General features: G+C 30.3%; 1 protein-coding gene across 1 annotated transcript in view; it reads left to right on the forward strand.

The window, feature by feature from the left end:
* Nucleotides 1-23,421, forward strand: part of LOC113516302 (rap1 GTPase-activating protein 1) — a 319,783-nt gene that overhangs the window by 40,908 nt on the left and 255,454 nt on the right. The window lies entirely within an intron of this gene.

Consider the following 23,421-nt stretch of genomic DNA (forward strand, 5'->3'; position numbering starts at 1 on the left):
TTATTTTGATCTAAAAACTAAACTACTGTATCGATTTTGATATTTTTTTGTGAAACTTATCTATTTAGATAAAACAAAAGAATTTTCCAAATCGGTTTAGAATTGACGGAGTTATGATCCAACAAACACAAAAAGAAAGAAAATAATACAATCAAATTAAGAACTCTTCTTTTTGCAGTCGGAAAATAGCTTCCCCATCCTAAATATCCTTTCATAGTGATTGATTAACCTGTAACCTACATACATACATGATACATATACGCTTATACGCTTGAAAATCATTACCCATCTTCCCAAGACACTGAGTGAATTTAAGACATCTTTCGGATTTTTTTAATAAACATAGATAGATTTATATATATATATATATATATATATATATATATATATAGGGCTCGACTTTACTAACTATATGGTCGGTAGTTAATAGATGCATAATTACAGACGATGTTCACGTGTTTCAGTTGTTGTACGCGATTTGTCGATGCTCAAATAACTGGGTCAAGGCATTTATTGTTAGTAAGCCGGCGTTTTCCTATACTAAAATATTACCGCCTCAAGAAACTCATGAGATAATTACTCGGAACAATCCCTCACCCATACATTCCTATTACAGTAGATCCCTGCTATACGGATGTCTGCTACATGATAACAGTATGAAATTAAACAACGAAATTGATATATAATGTACTAAATTAAATGTTCTACGTTGAGAATTTATTTGAATTTTTAAGTGACTTTCGAAAAGAAGATGCTTGTCTATTGTTTTGTGGCTGTATTACTCGATTACGTCGCTGATTCTGAACTGAATCTCTATGAAAAGCCATATTTAATTTATGTATACTTTATTGTACACACTTATCAATACATAACAAATATGACAGAGATAAGCATATGTACAAAGGCGAGCTTATGTTAACTCTAAAAGAGTAACCTTCCAGAAAACTCAAATGGGAAAGGAGCATCAATGTCAGCGGGTAGATCGGTGTACAATATTATATTATTATTTATTTTAATATAACTTTTACGTGACCAGGATTTGTTTACTAACCGGAATGAATAGTAGCCTATAGCTTTCTCCATGCCATATAGTGCTACTATACCAAATTTCATTATAGTTAGTCAAGCCATTAAGGCGTTAACAGGTAACAAATTCACTTTCGCATTTATATTAGTAAGGATAGAAATATACCAATTTCATAACGACTGGTTGAGTTTATGGCACTAAGAAATAACAGACAGACTAATATTCATATCCTACTAATAAAATAAATTTGGGAAATTAAAAAAAAATTATGAAGATCAATTTCCCGAATTGACTCGTATGATACTTTGTAGAATTTATGAACTCGATTTGATATGTCATCTTTGAAATGTCTTTTATCGATTCGATTTTTGTATCAATATTTTTCAATCAAATCGATACAATTTCTATTCCATTCCATGTATTGTACTTATTTATGTGTTATTTCACGTTTGTCTAGACTACAATATGCACATTATAAGATCGATTTTGTGTTTCGTAAGATCAATCTACTGAATGTCGATTTTCTCGTAAATCGATCTCAGACCTCGCAATTCAAATCGATTTCAAAATAAATATTTTTGGCCGGAAACCTTTAATATATACTTAGTATTTTATGTGCTTATAATAAAATTCACGAAGCAAAGCGGTGAGTTCGAGCTAATTTATAATATTAGTATGGATCCCCAATCATCTCAAGGTACTTCAATTATATAAACAAGGGTCGTGACGCGCTTAGTGATAATTAACTAGGTACCTATATATTAACCCACCTTATATGGTGGCAAGCTTATGTAACATCTGTCGAATCTATCGTTAGTACGCGGATTGTAATATTAATAATTAATTAATTAATTTGTATTTTTAATAATGTTTTACAAGATTTTTAGATTTGATATTTAAACGATATCAGATATTTTGGATATTTATTATTTTACCCGACTGTACTTTTAATGACTTTATTATTACATACCGAATCGACCGAAGGCCGGCAAGATACTTAGTGATAATTATCTATATAGTATCTACATCAATCTTGTGAGTAGTAAGCGTATGTAACATCTGTTGTAACTGAAGGGATACCTACCTAGTATACGGGTGGTAGTTTTATTGAAACCTGTAATGAGTATTAAATGGTAATGGTATGGCTCTTAGTAATATTTGATTTTTTTTTCATGTTACTTATATTTGATATTTAAAAAATATATTACATATTTAATATTTTCCACAACTGTACTATTAATGAGTTCACTATTAGGTACCGGATCGAACCAGAATTGTAAACGGAAATGGATTTAAACTTCCTGACCTATTATCTATTACTGAATCGAAAGAGAATATAAAATTAGACTGGTTTAAATTTGTAATTCGTAAAAAGCGATTAAGGGTACTTAATGGACGAGGGATGAGGAGCAGCAGCGTCCCTCTTAAAACATCAACAAAAGCCTAAATGCGGTAGCCAATTCGTTTGCCAAGCGTGACAACTATTGGCAATAACCTCCTCCCTTATGGTCCCACATAAGGGGGGAGGGTATTGCCTCCGTTCGAGGGTAAGGCCTATGTTCAGCAGTGGACAGTTAACGGCTGATATGATGATGACGATGAAGCTGGTAATTAATTAAAAACTTACCAGATTGTATCTAGCAACAAAAACAAATATTACAAAATTGAAATGTCTGAAATAACAACAAATGGAAAAAAGTTAATCTACCGTCTCACTCGGAATATGACCTAATTTGATTCACAGATGTATCCAAAACCTAGGATATGGTAGCTATGGTATTAAGCCAATAGTCCACAGCTCTTTAAACTTAGGTATATATGCTACAATCCTTCAGGCAAAAACTATAGCCGTAATAAGATGTGTGAGAATTAACTAAGTTTTAACTACATAAATAATAAGAGGCAAAGAATGCCCAAATAAGACCAGAACCTTATCGTGACGTACTTCGAAGCCTGAAGTTCAGACACCTAAAATTTGAAAGCATAGAAGCAGCAAATAATAACTGCCTCTTGTTGTCAGTATTAAATCACTCACAAGCTCTGATTAAGGGATTGTCAGAAAATTACTCGACCAACCCATACATATAAAAAGCAACCCCGTGTGACTTCGCATGTTCGAATGTTTATTTTGATAATAAAATACAGTCCGTGTATGCTAATAACGTAGCTTTCTATAGCAGTTACGGTTAAATATTTGTTATTTTTTTAATTTAATTCATTACATACAAAAATCTTTCACCTTTATAATGTTAGTTTAGATTATATTTTATTTATTTATATGGTTTTTTTACAATCACTTTTAATATAGATATGAGATTATAACAACAATTTACACAGGCGGACTTATCCCCTAAAGGAATCTCTTCCAGTCAATAACTATTATACATATAAGTAACTCAACTGTTGTATTGTATTCTTTTTATTTGAGTTTTGAAGGTATGAACAGTCTGCGCCATTTGTATATTTTATTTAGAAAGAGCGACTTTTACGGTAGGAATCCTTTTAACTTTTTGTCACTCATACTTACAAAAAATACAAAACATAAACAAAATGTATATGTATTACAAAGGAAGAACTTAGTTTTTATCAGTATTCTTCATCAAGGTATCCGTAAAAAGGCAGTAGGTAGCCCGACCGCAATCTGTCTTCAGGCGATATAAATCAGGGCATCCATGAATTTGCTATCAACCTTGATACATTCGATTGTACAATTATTTTGCCCCATTTCAGACTCTAACACTGAAGCCATAAAGGTGACAGTAGCTTTTAATTTTTTCTTCATGAAGGTATTGGTAAAGGTCACAGGTTGAGAGTACAACCTGAATCATGCGATAGTTGATCATGAGTCATTCTAAATTAAGTGGAAAGCTTGATAAAATAGTTCTTTACGGAATTCATCTTTAAAGGTGAAAATATTTATGCTATATATGTACTTTTATTAAATTTATTTAATGGGGGTATTATGGGCGAAAGAGTGTACTCTGTTTTGTCCATGGTACTGTTTATGTCTATAGGCGACGGTTACCACTTTCCATCAGGTGAACCGTCAACTTGTTTATCATTCTAAGTTAAAAAAAATCATGGATAGTTATAGTTTGTCTTTTTAAGACAGAGAGGGAGGAAAAAAATTGTATAAAAATGAGAGACTTTTTTTTACAACACAGGGGCAAACGAGCATGCGCTTCACCTGATAGTAAGTAACTATGGCCGCCCATGATCACACACAACACTAACGGCATTGCAGGTGTGCTGCCGGCTTTTTAAAAAGGAATATGCTCTTTTCTTGAAGGTTATGATGTCGTATCGATTCGGAAACACTGCTGCTGGAAGTTGTTTAAACAATTTAAATAGTATTTAATAATACCAGCGGAAGTGTTTGTATATATAGGTATGTATAGTGAATACAATTATATGAGTATAACTAATACCTACGAGTAAAAGTTAAGACCCGTAACTTTATTCGCATGACTGTTGATCAATATATAGGCTACCTATGTCCTTCTTCATCCCAAATATTACGCGTATACTAAACGTCATGATGATTGGTTAAGTTGTTAAGGTGCTAAGAGGTAACAAAGAAACAAACTCATTATCACATTTATAATTTTAATAAGGAAACAAATAAGAACATTTTATATAGACAAACTCCGGACGTGCTGACCTTATTGCACTTTTACTTAGTAAGTATTGTTAACAATACTTAATGAAACAGTAATTTATAACATTTGTTATGTAAAAAATAAACTCTATTACCATTGCATAACGTAGAATGTCACTTACAAAGTCACTTAGGGTTGTCACCGCCAGTCTGCGGGCATAGGTCAATTTTGCTACCGACCAAAATTAATTAGTGTCCAACGTTTCATTAGGGACAACAACAAAACATTTGCGAGGGAGATATTTCCATGAATAATACGTGTTATGTTTGCTAAATGAGGTTCGGACGTGAATGATTTTACTTACGCGCGAGATACTTTTATTCGAACAATTGCTTTATCTTATGTATATTCGTCCCATCCCATTATTTGAGTCGACGCAATATGTATTATTCTTATGTACAATTTCTTGAATAAGTACCTTTTTCTCCACATAAAAACTATAGGGCCTTTAATCATGAACAGACACATATATCGATGAATAAAGAGATATTTTGTTGATACACCACTTAATTGGTTTTAAAATAATTTACAAGAAAATAATTATGTCCATTATATTTGCTTACCCTAATGGGAAACAGGTATGACAGATATGTATATATGTATGTAAAAGGATAATTATATAAAGAAAATTCCATTTGTGAAAATGACATTTTGTAAAACAAATTTAAAAATTATAAAGGTAACAATTATGATTTTATCTAACATCCGGCACAGCTTTTTCTCTAACAAGATTCGTCAAAGGCAAAAGTGATGAACTTTCAAAAGGTTTTCCCCGTAAATTACAGGTCTATTACATTTTTAAATGAATGTCCATTTTCTTGCTTAATTAAATTTAAAAAAATAAATTTTATAGCAGTAGCTATAACATATAGAAATAGCAATAAGATTGTCATATACTAAGAGAACGGCATGACCCAATAACAATAATAATAATATATCATGAGTTATAACCTCAAACAAATTTGGTCTATACAAAAAACGTTTAATTTATATTTCTCTCTAGTGATAGATAATATCTAATATTATCGACAAACTGTCGGTATGTAGCTTATTCGTAATATCACACATGATATTACTTATAGTGTTCGTAGTTACATAATGGATAATCCTTTTTTTTCTATAATAATAGACACACATACACATTTCGATGTTTGTGTGTCTTTACAATTGAACAGATCTTTATTTTCCATATCTTTTTGCATCGCTATAAAACATATCTGAAGTAATTTTATTATACCCTATTATTTACCACGTTAATACGACATTTTATGAGATCACGATAAATATATCTTTGTTTTGCAGCATCAAGCAATAGGTTCGGTTCTGTCACGTTGAAAACTACGAGTAATACGCTCGTGGAAATGTTCTCCAATGGACGTCAGATTTCATTCGCATTTATTTATAGCAGACCGATAAATGTGATTTAAAGTTGGAGTGAAGTTCAAATAGCCAATGATATTTATTCTGGCGAATCGCAATAAATAAATTGATTCCAAATAAAAAAAAAAAAATGAATTGTAAATACAAATCATTCTAGTACAGTTAGATTTCGATAGTTTCATTTCCAGAGGGTCACTTTGTACTAACTCGTTTGCATTGGGACCTCTGTTCTATTCGCGTTTATTTCTGCGGCAGATTTTTTTAAATCTTTCACTGAGCAAACAAGCATAGGACCCATCTGACGATAGTTCGATGAATAGTAGATGAACTTGCATAGTTATATTTTGATTTGAAGGATTAAATTACGGGCTACGAAGTCATAACACCAACTATGGTATTACGCCTCTGTATTCTATAAAGACTACCTCAGGAATATTAAACCATAAGGAATATTTATTTATTTATTCTTTATGGACTATATTAAAAAAAAGATGTTTTGTACAAGAGGCGGACATAATGTTATATAGCTTCTCTCCCAGTCAATCTTTGCAAAACATTGATAAATGTAGGTAATAATGCGGTGAATAATATTGAAAATTGTTGTGGATAAATAGTATACATATCAAGGGCGTAATAGTGATTTTGTGATCTTCGTGGTACAGTTAATACCAATTGCGATTACCGCTTTCTTTTCATCGAGCAGCCTAACAACTTGTTTGCTATTCTCAGTTGCCTAATAATAATAAATAAAAAAATCTTTATCATGGATCTACGAGTACAATGAAACCTTACTCCCGAAAAAATTAACAATTGACTCCCATATTATCAGGGCGCATGCCTAGTTAGTATAGAGGGCTTAAAATGTTTATTGGTTTTTAACCTATGATTATTTTGTTGGTAGAATATTCTCTTAAAAGTATGATAATGTTTTCTATTTCAGCCTGTAGATTTTGATTTAATAAATTAGAATAAAGCTTACAAATTTTGTTAAAGAAGTTTGAAAATCTTAAAAAAACTTTACATTTATGTAACAATTTCTTTAACTGGAATAACTGATATATTAATCAACATACAACTGAAACTTTTTGGTATAGAAATTTTGTACAGAGGTTCCTTATGTAACACAAACAAGTACTTAAGCGGGATTTTTTTTTAAATTTGCCAGAGTTCGTAATGCCAATATTTGCTTGGAAAAAGCCTGAGATAATCAATTAATTAATCTATTACTTCCTATATTTTTCCTACTTCCTACAAATATTATATTTCGGTTGTGATTTGTATACAAAACTAAGCAATTTGATCATGACTGACTGTGCAACAAATATCCAAACGTATTTACAAAGTTAATTTTATATATGTAGGTAATATTAGTTACAAAACTGCAAGACTTTTTTACATTTATAATATTAATCAAAGTTCAAGATAGGTTAAAAAAATATATCTTAACAAAGTATAGTATTTTGTTAACACGCTGCCTGAGTCAAGTAATCGCATACTACTTCCTCTTCTTCCGAGACTCATGCCTAGCATGAATGATTATGATGATATCATCACATTGAATCGTTCGCATTTTAAGTCTGTCTACCTCAGTAAGAAATAATAACACACATAATAATACAACAATTTACTGACATGTAAGTCACGGGTGGCTGGGAAAATTTCATCATAAACAAGAAAAGCAATATGTAAAAAAGAAACAATAGAATATTAGATAAGACACCGTGATCGAATAATTTTGGAAGCGTCATAAAATGTCCACGCAATTTATTTAATTTGTTTATTTTGTGCGAATTAATTGAAAGTTTATTTGGTACTCATAATCTTTACTATACATATATAATATAAAATAAAATGTATAAATCTGAAAGTAAGTTTGTTTACCATTATTTACTATAAACACCTGGTGGAACTTTTGATATGGTTACAAATACACTGATAATAACAATTTAAATATACTTTATTCGTTTATTTTTTCCTTAATATGATATTTGTCATACACGTGGAAAATACCTACTTTCTTTCATGTTTGCTGCCTACTAATATATACAATATATAATTTTTTTAAATATCGGAAGAATAAAAAGATAGAAGTCACCGAATTCTAATATTCTTATTTCGTTTACTATTTTATATTTTAATATTTAATTAGTGACCCATAACCATTTATATTTCATAAAGATATAGTCAACTATATTCCCGCTGTTCATACGACTTAAGATATTTCGAGATTTCCTTTTCTTGCGTTGGTACAGAGTACTGGGTTCCTCTTACGACATTCTGTATAGGTGGGTGGTGATAGATCGTATTATTACTCTGTCACCATACGGATATATATTCATTATTTTCAGTATCTCAATCGTAAACACTATTAAAATTATCTCACCATTACAAAAATATGTGACAAACAATTTTGCTCATATTATAACATAATCTTTGTATACGTTTGCATAGTTTGTCTCGATACAATTATTGTAGTAGAATGAATTTTCACAATTAGGCCAATTTTATAATCTCCGCTCTTAACTGAAGTTGAAGTTGGTCACATTAGTAGATAGAAGCAGGTCAATGACCTTTCTCGAGTCAGATGTCAGCGCGTCGTCGACTGCTGAAGCACTGCACCCTTTCGACATTGCGGCACCAGAGAGTGATGGGAAAAAAATTATCGACCGTCAACAATAAAAACTAAATTGAAACTTATTATACGTAAAGTAAAAAAGTAAAGCATTTAAAGTCGTTAAATTTTTATACAAATTATTTTATTGTACTAAGAAATAACTCTAATTGCTTCGAATACCTATATAAAATCTATCAATTATTTAATATCACGTAAAATCTATCAAATATCAAAGCCTTATTGATTTACTTTAGAATTTTTGTTTGTAGATAACAAAAATAATTATTACTCGTATATTTATTAGACATTTTTCTATATGGTAAATTTTAATTTGTTATAATAACTACTACACCAAATTTATAATACGCTGAAATTAATTTTTACAAAAACAGTCGAATTTATTACATATTAATAAAATTATAAACTAAAACCTGAATATAAATAAATTCATTAAATTGAAAATAGTCACCAGGAAAATCGATCCAGAAATCTTGAAGAAATCGATGATTCCAATATACATACATCAAAATATTTAAACTTTAATATCTTAGGCTTAATCCCATACATATGTATTTTCTATTGGGGAAGCTTATGTCCAGCAGTGAGCGAATAATAGCTGTAATGATGATGATGTATTTTGTTTTGGGATAAAATACCCAAACCAATATATTATGTATGTGCTTAAAATAGGATCTATTTAATAATATCTATAAGTTCCTTAGTACAAGTTTTACTTTGGGACCAAAAGGAGCTGTGTGATATGTGGATTTTTTAAATTATTACAATAACATCGATGAAACTTTTCACTTCACTACCGGGACCTTGTTTCATCTCTCTATAAATGACCAGATAGTAGATGAATAGCCGCTTTGTATTTGATATTGCCTACTTTATGGATTTTACAAGCACAGTAAAACTACTTCGAAATGACGGAGGGTACTGAGAATTTCACATAAATTTATATTATACAGTACCGATACCGTACTCCGTATAATTGAATAATATGCTGAATAAAGACATTTTATTATTGTGTAACTTTTAATGGATTTTAACGGAATGGTAGGTAATCCCACCTATTGGTTTTACTGACGAGGTACCAGTTAAAGATGATAAACGAGGATAAAACCAGGGAAAAATGCTAAGAGAATATATTGATAGCAATGAGCCCCTAGTCCCTGTTTTTAACAATCCGTTTCCCTATTTTATAACCCATTGAAGTCGTACTGCTGACCATGGGTCTTTTCCACAAGAGAAGAATATGTCTGCATTAAAACGAATTTATTAACATATTTCGTCTTTATGTACTACTGTGTGTATGCCTACTAGCTTTATAGCGTGGTTTCTCCCGCGTCAATTAGTATATAAAGTATCCTATGTTCTATTTTAGAATATAATCTATATGTGTACTAAATTTAAATCCATTCAAGAGTCTTTGACTGAAAGAGAAACAGACATTTGTCTATACTTACATTCTCATAAACTTTTGCGTTAAATAAATAAAAGTAAAATAGTTAAATATAGTTTGAAAATATTTAATATTATTTATAAACCTATAAATATCTATTCACATAAGATTCATTCCAAGCGTATTCCTAATTACGTATATCACAAAGACTTACTGATGACCTCCATTTTAGATATTTCTTGCCAAAAGGGAATAGAGCAACAATACGACTGATTGATATTGTTGGTATTTTATTGACAATTTTCTTTTTTCTGACGTCTTACAGTCACGATTTATATTCATTTGCTATAGTTATTACGGTTATGTATTTAATATAAATTGCTATATTGACATATGTTACTTTGAAAAGGATTCATTATGAAAGTTTCACAAAAATACTTGTAGTAGAATTATTTAGAGATATACTTAGTGATTCCTCTCCAAATATATTGACGTTTATAATAATTAGACGCAATTGAACTTACGTAGACTCAACATATCAAGTTGCGGAGGTAAGCAGCTCAGTCATTGCTATTCTACGCACTTTGCACCGCTTTAAGAACTTTTTGCTTACCAATACAAAAATTTGTCTTGTTCCCGCCCTAGTTTTTTCCAATTATTGATTATGCTGATGTGTGTTATCCAGATCTCCATTAAGATCTTCTTGATAAGCTGGACTGTTTCGTCAACTAAGCCATATGCTTTATTTCTTAAGTTTGATCATATATCACTATATATAGCTTCCCATGCGTCAACACAAAAACGTAAGGATTCTCCGCACTCTCTTTCCTCGGCTTAGAAACCCGCAGTTTCTAAATTACTTAAGCAGCAAATTCCAGTACCTGTTTCACTCTCACGATCGTAACCTACGTTTCTGTGGAACTCTCCAATTCTCTATCCAACTGTCTCTCATCGTACTGGTAATCTCATCGTACTGGTCTCGTATTTCTTTTCTTTTCTTTTACATTATTAACGGCTTTGAAACGACATATATATACGATACATATACGATATCTTCTGATAACGTCAAGAGACTTCCGTCTAAACTGTCATTAAAAAAGTTCATGTTCACTTTTATACTATATATCTGAACAGAATGTATAATCTATTATTTTTATCATCGTGTGTGTATGTATATGTATGTATCTGTATATCTATTATTATTTATGCATGTATTCGAGTATTCTAATACTTCCCTTGTACACATACCTGTACAAATGAATAAATAAATAATACGTTTAATTTTTCAAAAATCCCATAGATAATTCCATCTGTAATTAATTGTGTTTATTTTACTCACGATTCCATTCAAGAATGTGCGTGAACTCATTTCTGTATGAAACTTTTTTCTAAAAATATTTCTTTATCAATAGGAGCTTATATACACGAACACGTCACAAGTAGTAATACGTGAAATAAAATATAATAGAAATAAGTTTCAAAATAAAACAATATCCTAAACCATTTGGCCGACATAGATATATTTTTCTCTCATAAGAAGAGATCGTGCTTAATAATAAATTTATAGAAATTAATGACTATACATTATTATACAACGATACTCTTAAAAATTAAAATCCAAATAGTTTAGATAATAGAATAAAAACTACAAATAAATGTATTTTATTTATTTTTTGGAAAACGCACAGCTGAATTACAGTCAATACATAATCAAATTTATATCTATGTTAAGCCATGAATCGTTTTCACATTTGCAATATGTATGTATGTCATATACAGTTAATAGGATGACATCAACAATCATCATGTCTATATTCAAATAAAACATCATACTCTTAACGAAACGTAAGTAAACATGTCGAAAAAAAACCGTTCAGCATTGGAAAATATAAACGGTGTGAGGCAATATTACGTCGAATAAATCGCTGCCGTGTTAACGCGTCCTCAGTTATTGAGTTCCTTACAGGTAAGTACAACTCTAGTCCCTACGTGGGAGATTTGCATAATCTCATCGAGAGCTCACTCCGGCAACTTTTTTCTAAATAATTTATTTACAGCCAGTGCCTCAGCCCTCGCCCTTGAGGTCATTTTACTAGGTAATGCGAAAATTATATTTACCCGAGATGGAAAAAGTTTTTTACTGTTTTTTCCGATACTCGACTCCGGTGTTCTTAAGAAGTCGCAGGCTAGCTTAAGTGATGTTAAAATTCATTCCCAATTGAATTCACTGTGTGATTGCTTTGCAATCAGTTTGATTAAGAATTTACATAATACATTACAGAAAGGAATTAGACATGAATTTCTCTGTAAACGTAATGTTTATCACTATCCCTCTGTATTTTCTTTGATGAGTGAAAATGGTCTGGTAACCCCGCCTGCGCTATCGGTAAACACTGGCGGGGTACCAGTGAGAGGTGATAGGTGAGGATTAAAAGGCAGGTCAGTTAGCTCATCGTGACGAATTCAACGATAAATTATTTACGATAGTTTCCAAGGGAAACCACGTGAAGGTCGACCTGATAGGGTATATTGATAGCAATGGGGACTAACTTCTCCATTAGTAACAATCCCTTCCCTGCCAATGTCTCGCTGTATTAGGTATACTAATTACTTACTTTTTTAGCATGACGAATAAGCTAATAAGTCGTTTTATATACATAATCATATACAATGATAACCCCTGTACTGTATTAGATACTCACGTCAAGTTTCCATTCCAGCTAAATTAAAAACTTTTCTAATCAACACCATACATATCATTTGGTTTATAGTCGGTTCATGGTCGAATTTATATTTCTGAATTGTTTTTACACACGTAAACTTTTTACATGTAAAAGTGAGTTTGTTTGTTATGTTGTTTGTTTGTTACCTATTTGCACCGTAACGACTCAACCAACCATCATGAAATTTGGCATTCGTGTAGTATTTTAAACGGGAAAAAAATAGAATTACTTTTTATTCTAAGCAATGACTTTAATCAAACCCTTACACGCGAACGAAATCGATAATCAGTAAGGGGGCAAATAAAAAAAAAATATACTTGTATGTAACCGCAGTTTACTAAAAAAATTGTTACTTTATGATAATAACGTTATATAATAACATTCCAAAATATATAAGGGAACTACTACTGAACCGTTTTAAAGGCAATCTAAAACGTTGGCACCAGGAGAAACGTTGTTATTCCATAAAATAATTTGTATCAAAATGATTTTGACATGTTATTTATTTAAATGAATGTATCTCATATGACGTTATAAAAGGTAATTGACATGTTACTTATTATTTTTATTGTAATTAGAATAAATATTGTTACTATATGGTCTGAAAATATTTGAAATATATACAAGTATAGACTACCATTTTACATGGCATTAAAACAATGTGGTTAAATATGTGATTCTGTAACACTAATATTTATGCAAATAAATTATTATTAATGTAAGTAACTAGCTTGAATTGTGACGATTTGTTTCTATTTATCTCAAGTAATATCCTTACTAATCTGTTAAATATATCATGTATACCATGATAGAAAGTTACCAATAAATGATCAGAGTATAGCGGTCTACACCAACAAGTCGTGTTCACAATGTTCCAATTTACCCCCGAAGATATCTCGAGGGACTTTCTCAGGCGAAACTCTAGAGATTTGTATAATCCCATTTCAATCAGCCGTCCGGATTCAGTTTGCTTACATTAGTTGATGACGTGACTTGTAAAACGTGCGTATTACCACCAAATTTCTATTTACTTAAATTATTCATAAAAAGAATAATTTAAGAAGTATATTTAAAAATTATTAAAATTGGCCATTGAGTAAATTTGTCAAAATCGTTTTTTTATTTTTATAACATAAATATAACATAGTCTGTAAAATTGAAATAAAATTTAATGTACATAAAATATTTAATAGGCAAAATTTAAATAAAAATATTTTTAAATACAAGACGTAAGTTATTGAAGGGTTTTAAAAAGTAGAACAAAAATCAAAGTCAATAAAGATTATAATAACTACTTAGCTATAACATAAAAAAATCTTGTAGCCTAATTTTAATTCCAATAAAATTCTAATCTCCTTTGTCAAGAACATAGTACGTTATATTGCGTAGGAGGATAACGCCCACTGGTGGGATAATTTTAACTTGTGAAGGAAATCACGAATGATGAAAAAGGAATAGAAATGACTGCATTGCATTCCTTTAGGATAATTGATAATTCACATAACTATATTATATCTATTTTTGTTCCAGGTACGAATTTATGTATGATATCCGACATGGCATAAAACAGGTCCACCTTAAGATGGTGGTCTCCTAAACGCAATACAAGTTAGTCATTTTTTTTGAAACTTGTAATTATAAAGATGCTGACTACCCACCTTATAGAAAGTAATACCCGTCAACTATAGTACATGAACCATACCGTAACATCATTCACGAAAAAAATTTTATTTCTGTCCATCCTGTAATTTTACCGTTTTGTGCAGCAAGAATATAATAAAAAAGGTCTCTGCAGTCGACTTTTGTACGAAGACGCCCTCTGCTAACAATATATGTATTACTTATAAATAAAAGTTTTGTTATAAAGTAGCATGGTTCTATTCGGCTCCAAAAAGGCTTAATACTGTATATATTTTGATTTCAATCTTGACTTTTCATTTATTTTCTTCTTTTTTAAGTGTCTTGAGAAAGGAGGTCTCAATTTACCGTATTTATTGTCTATATTACATTCTTAGATTATAATTATATGTCATAACGCGCATCATTTACTTTACAAGCTGCTACTTCTAGATTTGGTTTGCAAGCAAAATCCACTCATAGATGCATGATTTCGCGTTCTAAATTCAAATCCAAGATTTATATATTTTTAATATTATGTGACTATGAAACATCTCTTCATTCATGTATATTATTTATTAAGGACTAGCTTACACCTGCGACTTCGTCCGCGTGACCTGTAATTGTTTACAGACCGAGGTAAGAAATAATTTATGTCCATCTCATAAGGTACGCCTACACCAAATTTCGTAATGATTGGTTATGCTATTAATGTACTAAGAGGTATCAAACGTACTAACTTACTTTCATATTTATATTATTCAGAAGGATACTGGTAGGTACGTACTAGTTTCTATCACGACTGAAGTTTTAATTTTTTCTCTGAGCAAAAAGAACTTGATGATGGAACAAAATATTTAATTATGTACAAAATTTTTTTCTTTGGCTATGTCGTATAAAATATTGCGTAACTTTTAAAGATTGAAGTTTGTTTAATCCCACCGGTTTCTAGGCTGTTAAACCAAGATGCGGCATGATTGAGTGCGATGTTTAGTGAGACGTCCAGTTCGAACCACTTACATGTAAGTAAGTACCCTTGAAAGCGTAGGCACTCGTATAACGTACGAGACGTTAGTAAAGGATAACATCACAAGATTAATTATCCTCAATTCTAAAGACACTTTAATCATTTTAATATCTTTATTAATATTATTTTATTCTATAATAGATTTTATAGTATTATCATTCCATTTTAAAAAAGATTAAAAGATTTGTTAGTAAATAATATCTGACGAAGCAGTGAAAGATATTAAGCGCCTATAATAAGAGATTCTTAGTTTATCTTGTGTATATACATATATCATGTAATTTTTTTTTCAAATATGTTGATTTTGGTTGCAACGATTTTTTTTTTGTGATAGAGTTTACTCAGTTATTGCTTAATTATTAACTTCGCAACTAAGCTTGTTTTTATTTCTTGTTATTTAATCTATAAAGTCACCGTCTTATTGTAATCCTACTTGAGGGCTCGTCTTTAACTTTAATTACATTTGTTAGCATTTTTATACAAATTGAATAAGGAGAAGTTTTTTAAGTCCTTATTGTTTACTATTTTAAATTTTATAAAGTAAAATAAAACTATATTATTTGAGTGTCTTCGTTATCTTTGTTATTTCTGAATAAATTTTGTAAATTTTTTGCTTTACAGTATTTTCTTATGTACTAGACTAATATAAATTTCATCACAACTGAATGAATGTGTTATTTATGAAATTAAAACCGATCTTTAAAATCTTTTAAATCTTTGATCGCTCTCTGATATCCTCTTTTATTTGAAAGTCTGCACAGAGCCTTTTCTAGTTAGACCCAGCGTCATTTCTGTTCTATCTTCTTACAGACAAAGGCATAATGCAATGTAAGGTATTGTTGGAAAAAAAAATGTTCACTTTTAATCAAGAACGGACTTTTGTGTAAATTTACGAAAACTAAGATATTGATTTTTTTCTAAATATCTTAAAATACTTACTTATCTTGAACTAGTGATGACTAAATACAGCTTCTGATGATTAAAACAGTTTATATTATAATATAAATAAAATAAATAATAGTAGATCAAAATATAATTGAAAAATTTAAAACCAGTACACAAATTAAAATTTAAAAAAATTTTTGTATATACTATGTATTACATTAATCACCATTTATTTATTTCATGCAAAACAAACGGTTAAAAATCAGTGTCATTCAAGAACAATGAAAAATAGATATCAAATTTTGTAATTTGATTAATGATGGTCATTGTATTTTTTTATAATGATCAAAAATTAGGTAAGCAATCAAATTTGTACAATCGTGGGATCAGAAATATGATTTGAAATGACCGTTATTATAATAGTGGACCATCGTTTTTTTACTTTGTGTAGTTTAGGTATTATCATAAAACCAGATTAATAACTAGTCAATAGAAAACAAATAACCATATGATAATATTTTGACCCATTTTCATCACTGAGTTTGATGCACAAATTATATCTCAAGGGATTATTGGACTTTGACAATTAGTTTAATGGAAATGCAATGAAATGAAATGACTTAGGTATCTATTTGATCGATTTATCACCATTTCAGCTCTAAAAAAGTTTAAATTACGAATAAATTTTTTTGGGTTTGGGAAATACCAAATCCACACAGAATTTTAGAGATTGTGGAAAACTTGACCAAGGGGAGATATTGTACAATGCTTAGGTACCTCTGTCTCACTTGTATTTCAATTGTTAAGTAATTGTGCTTTGTTTACATTTAAGAGTGGTATATGATAGCTGAATTACATACTCGTAGATTCGACAGAACTTAAAGATTGCAAAAAGAATTATTAGAATAGGTTTACGCTAAGCGAAGATATAGCATAACATAGATAAAAAATATTTTATATTCCTGGTGACTTGTGATACGGGTTCTTGGGATATCCAGTTCAGGCACCAGTTCTCTATAACTTTGATGTATCTATGGTATTATTATAAACATATCATTGCACTCAAAAAATTTGTGAAATAAAAAAAAAAAATAACATTATTATATTCAGCGCAATGTCTTTTTTTATTTTTGAAATTACTAAAAAAGCATATTATATTATTTTACATCTACCTTAAGCAACGATGGCGTCATTATTTTGGTGTAATTAATTTTCTAGGTAACAATGAATGAAAATCCTTAATTATTATAATTATTTACTTGTATAATATACTGAAATTGTGTCGAGCTAAAATTAAACAACACTCTTTAATGTTTTATTGATGAACAGCGATAATTAAAACTGGCAACTGTTTATTAACGTTATATTCCAATTATTATCTCCTGCAATTTTTTTTATTATAATACAAAATATAAATTTGTTTTAATTGGTACTTTAATTTCGTTTACATAATAATACTTACTAACAAATAAAAAATAAATGTTAGTGTTTTTTTGTTTGCTTCATATTCGCGCTTTAACGACTTAACCTTTTCATTCTGTTCACGCGAACAAATTAGCAGGTACGAGCTAGTATAAAATATGTTTTTATAATATATAAAATAACATATTTTTTTTTATTAAGATACTTCCAAGAAAAGGAGGTTCGTAATTCGTGTAATTATTATTAAGGTTTAATAGCGTTTACTCTAAAGCGATTTTTAGAATTCTTTCTACGATTTCCTCGATGTTATAAATTGGAATTTGCTTATTCTTTTGTAACTTTTTACATCTACGAATTGTTACTAAATTTGACATTTGCCTAGTCCGGATTAGAGAAGGATAGGACTAGTTTTTATCTTGATTAATAAATATATATCCATTGTTTCCTCAGTACAATATTTTCTTGTAATTGTTTGTATTTATAATAAGTTTACTATTGTAATCTTATGGAAAAAACAATAAAGAGTATCTGTCTATATACCAGTCAAGCGGACGACGATGCAGGTAAAAATTGATATATTCGTATTATAATAGATCTACTATATATATCCCACATGTATTGTGATATAGATAAGAATAAGAAAGCTGAAGTTTCAATGGGCTGGTCACATAGCTCGAAGAATCAACAACCGATAGCAAAGAAAGGTTCTTGAGTGGTGACCGCGTACAGGCAAACGCAGTGTAGGTCGACCCCCTCCCCAACTAGTTGGAATGACGACCTGAAATGCATTGCAGGAAGCCAGTGGATGCAGGTGGCTTAGGACCGTTTTTATGGCAGTCTATTAGAGGAGACTTATGTCCAGTAGTGGACGAATAATGGCTGAAATAATGATGATGATGATGATGATGTATTGCGCAACTTTTGATACTCAATATAGTTTGATGTGTTTATTATCAGATAGTAGGCAACTAAAATATTAATTAGGTTAGAGGTCAATCAAGACACTATTAATAATTCCTATTTAACCTCAACGACCGTGGCTAACATTTGACAGCTTTCAAACCATCCGAAGTTGGCTGTTACTATGCCAATACTAACTTTATTTGTCCCATCATTGTATTAATCTTTAATCAAGTTTCCTTATCAACAGAACTAAAAGGCTCACCTCTTTAGTAAGCTTGGGTTATATCAATACCGCACCAATATCTATATATTGAGTTCCTCTTGACATTAATAGCAGAAAATTTCGATATCGCACATACTAATCGGATTTCAGTTGGATTCTTCATTTCGATATTGTATAATGGATAACAGATATTTAATATATTAGTTATTGGAACAACATATAGATATTGTAATAAAAATATATAGATATTCTGATATATCACACACCTTTACTGTCTATCATGCATTTTTTTCAAGAAACAAAAATTCCACGTTCATATGAGGAAAGAAGTTAACAAAATTATATAATTAGAACACCTCAGGAATGGCAACGCATGGGGGGTATCATGGGCGAAACAGTATACTCTGTTATGTCCATGGTACTGCTCATGTCTATAGGCGACGGTTACCACTTTCCATCAGGTGGGCCGTCAGCTTGTTTGCCATTCTAAGTTGTATAAAAAAAAATATTATAATTTTACGCGATAGGTAGAACTGAGCGATAACTGTGTAAATCTAATTCACGTAAGTCGGGTTGTAATTGTTTACGCATTTCTGTGAGCTCCTAGCTATGCGTCGAATTCGCGCGATACATCCGAATATACAAATAAGGTTAACAATAGTGTGAGGAAGTGTAGTAATTAAAGGTTTTGTGGAGTTAAACTCCAAACAAAACTACGAGAATTGAAAATCGCGTAACTCCGGGTTCGTGTAAGTCGAGGTAGTGTAATTAGCGCAAAATAGTAATAAAATTGAGTAATACCGAGACATTATTGTATTTTATTACTATTTTATCCGCATAAATGCTGCAAGTATAAAATTCTCATTTATCTAAGCCGCGTACAAAGTATCCTTTATGTTTAAATCTAAAATTCAATCCATTTAAGTAAACCAATTTTTATTCAAATCCTTTAAGCGTAATTATATAACAAATATCCAAACAGCTTTACAAACTTTCACATCTATAATATTCAGAGATCCATATATTCAATATTTGTATTTTATATATATTGTATTTTTTTTATTTTTCTTTTTTTTTCTTTACAATTAATATTGTTACACTTAGTTTTTTTCATTTATCGAGTCACATAATTCGATGAATAAATTCTTTCTTTATTTATTTGTCATATTACACTAGATCTCCCAACGTATAATTATTTTTCATTTGTCACCGACATTTTCTTTCACATTTCAAAGAAATATAAATTTGTGAAAATTTATCTAATTAAGATGAAACTTTTGTATATTACATAATTATATTTTTATGTGCCTTTTATGAGGAATTCCTACTAAGACCAAATTCTGATTTCAAAATTAAACACAAATGGAAATGAAATAGCTCTTATTTTACATTTTTTATAACTTTCTTTTACTGTGAACGTACGCATGAATTCTGTGTGACATATTTTCTAAGAAAAGAATTCAATCTCGGTGCTGCCTTAAAGTAATTTATGACTTGTGGTAAGTTACAAGTAGCTTTCCCACACATAATAATACAATCGGAAGTCCCAAAATATAAATACATATTTAAAGACCCGTTTATAAGTAGTCTATTTGAAAACATATCTGCATACATTAAAAGAAATTGAAATTGATTTGTAAAAACGCTATTATACACTTTTATAGGAATTCTGAATTGGTTATCTTATTTAATCAAAATTTAAAGGAAACAGATAGCGAAATTCACTAAAAAAATCAATAACGATCCAAAAAAGTAAAAACAATAATGCTCAATTACGGCGATACTCTAAAACGTTATTGATCCCTAAACATTTTTGTTGTATGTACATGTACAATAACAATAATAATGAAAAAATAATATTTAAAAAAATAATATCTTATTAAATTAATATAATTTTTAAATATTTTATTATTTACTTTTAGAAAAATAATTAGTAAATTTTACACTTATTTACATGAAGATACCCGAAATAAAACATTATATTAAAATTCACCCGCACGTCACTTGTAGAAAATTTTTCAGCGATATTTTAAATTATATATGAAGAGTATACGCAGGACATAGTTTTTAGCTAAAATATAACTTACTTTCTTACCTCAGCTGAATTTTTAAGCAAATCAGAGGACATTGTCTATAGTGGTAGTTCTTAGAAGGTACCTAATCATAAACGCCTTACGTCCTTACAGCGTCAACTATGTAAGTAGGTAATATGTAAATTCGTTGAAGATTCCTCACCCGTTTTATTGCGGCGTAGTCCTGAAAAGAACGTCATTTATGGCAGCATTAGTACCGAGTTGCTCGTGTGGCGTCTTATATATTTTATGAAAGAGTATATTAGTCCTTAGTGAAGCTCATGTTAACTATTATAAAATTTATTCATAGAATAATTCTTCTTTTATATACTTATTATATATAGTTATAACGTATAAGTACCTTTTTTATAAAATGTATGTAAGCTATAAAAAAGTTTGTATTTAAGAAAATTGTGATTTCTTTTTGTATAATTCAACTTCTTAAGACATCTTGAGTCTCTGTCACCTCGTAAGCTACTATTACGGGCGACTCTTTCTTCTCTGTATCATATTTTATAGTTTACTCTTTTGTATCTGAGGCGATAAGACTGCCATGTTTGCAAAAAGAAAATCCAAAAATTATATACATTTTTAATGACTAAAATTCTTACAGTAACTCTAATAATCTAGGGGTTTAACGCACCGTTTATCATCCAATGGTATTGTATTCATTCCCTGCATAATATGTACATTCATGAGTGTGCATATTTGTATCAGTCTATGTATTTTCTACTCATAATATACAATATATTTCCAAAAAAGTATTTAATTATGTCTATCCATTGTCTAAAATACATAGTAAGCTCTGCGTAGTTTAGGATTAAACAGCGTTGTGTATATACACAGCGCTATTTATATCTAGTCCCAATTCAATAATATTTATTTATTTTTATTGCCAATAAAATTTGAGTCACGTTTAGCATTCAGATTTCAATAAAAGAACGTTAGCAACAAATATGTAGGTAGTAAGTACATGACAATCTGAAAATAGATGACACGGGTATAGGACTGCTCCCAACAATCATTCATAAAATATTAACAACTGACAAATGTTACCTACATCACCATCAATCGAATCTTCCAGAGAAACGTCTAATTTGATGAAATCTAATAAGGAGATTAAAGTCCAAACTGGACTTTAAGGAAATAATCTTCCTCTTAACATTTAATGGAAATTTTTCTTGTAATTATATAATTATATTTACCTTATTACATTTATTTATAGCTCTATTTATCTATGTGTACAAAACACGATGATATTTTATATTGAAAAAAAATAAAAGACTACATATAATGTCGTTTGGAAGATAGAAATAAATAAATAAAATCCAAGTTTTATTTTAAATCTATTTATGAAAAATATTATAAAATAAGATAATTTAGAAATAACGATAATGTATAAAAAATAATGATTTCAAATATAATTGAAAACGGCAATGGTAGAAGAGGAGGGCAGCGACAATAATAAAATAATATTAAGAGAGGCTTACCAGTATATTTTCTTAGACGTACACACTTCATACTAAAACAATAATATATGTGGTACACACTTCTTACAATAAAACAATAATATATGTCAATCAAATAGAAAACAAAATAAGTATAAAAGGACATATTCATAATATAAAAATATAATTCTAAAAAGGTAAATTATATAAAAAGAGGTCTGTCGCCAACATGGCACGCCCCGGTGCAGAGCACCAATCTAAGAAGGCGACAAAAGCAATAGCACCACTCTTCTGCTGGATCTTTCTAAGAATCTTTTATTATAATAATTTAGACCACCCGAGAAGTTGGAGTAAACCCGGCCTTTCAGGAATGGACATTGGAGACATTTTCAGGTCCATAAAATCTCAGTCAATCGGAGTTCCATCTTGTTGTTGTGGTGGCGGTACAAATCTGTATCGGTATGGGGCGAACAGCTTCAGTCGACGGAGTATCCAACAGCAAATGAAACACTGTGAGAGATGGCGGCTTCTCAAAGTCTGCTGGGACTGGACGTGGATTTATTAGCACCTCTGCTTCTAGTAGTAGAATTGGGTGTACTTCTTCCATTGGTGCTTTCTGTAGCAAAATTATGGAAAAAGTGTAGTTGATAAATCTGAAAAGACGTCCCCAGGAGCTACTCATTGATAGTGCTGTTGGACTCAATCATCATTCGTCAATCTTGTTGTTGGCTGTAAAAACAAAGACCTTGGCAAGTTGGTTCGCTGCACCGACAAAAAACCGTTAACGGTTTCGGAAACAATCTTCGACGGGCGATAAATCTTCTAAGATCTATGTCGACAGCATCCACTGAAAGGCATCTCATGATTTCCAGGTAAACAGCTTGGGCGGTGAGATATGTAAGTACAGCTACCTAGCGCTTTTCTCACTTGCATCCAATAGTAACCTCCACCGGGGCAAAGTAATAGAGACCGGTAAAAAAGAACGCCGATGATGCGATAACTTATCACATAGAAGG

The sequence above is a fragment of the Galleria mellonella genome, unplaced genomic scaffold, assembly GCF_026898425.1.
Source record: "Galleria mellonella isolate WM207_F2 unplaced genomic scaffold, CSIRO_AGI_GalMel_v1 utg74, whole genome shotgun sequence".
Lineage (NCBI taxonomy): Eukaryota > Metazoa > Arthropoda > Insecta > Lepidoptera > Pyralidae > Galleria > Galleria mellonella.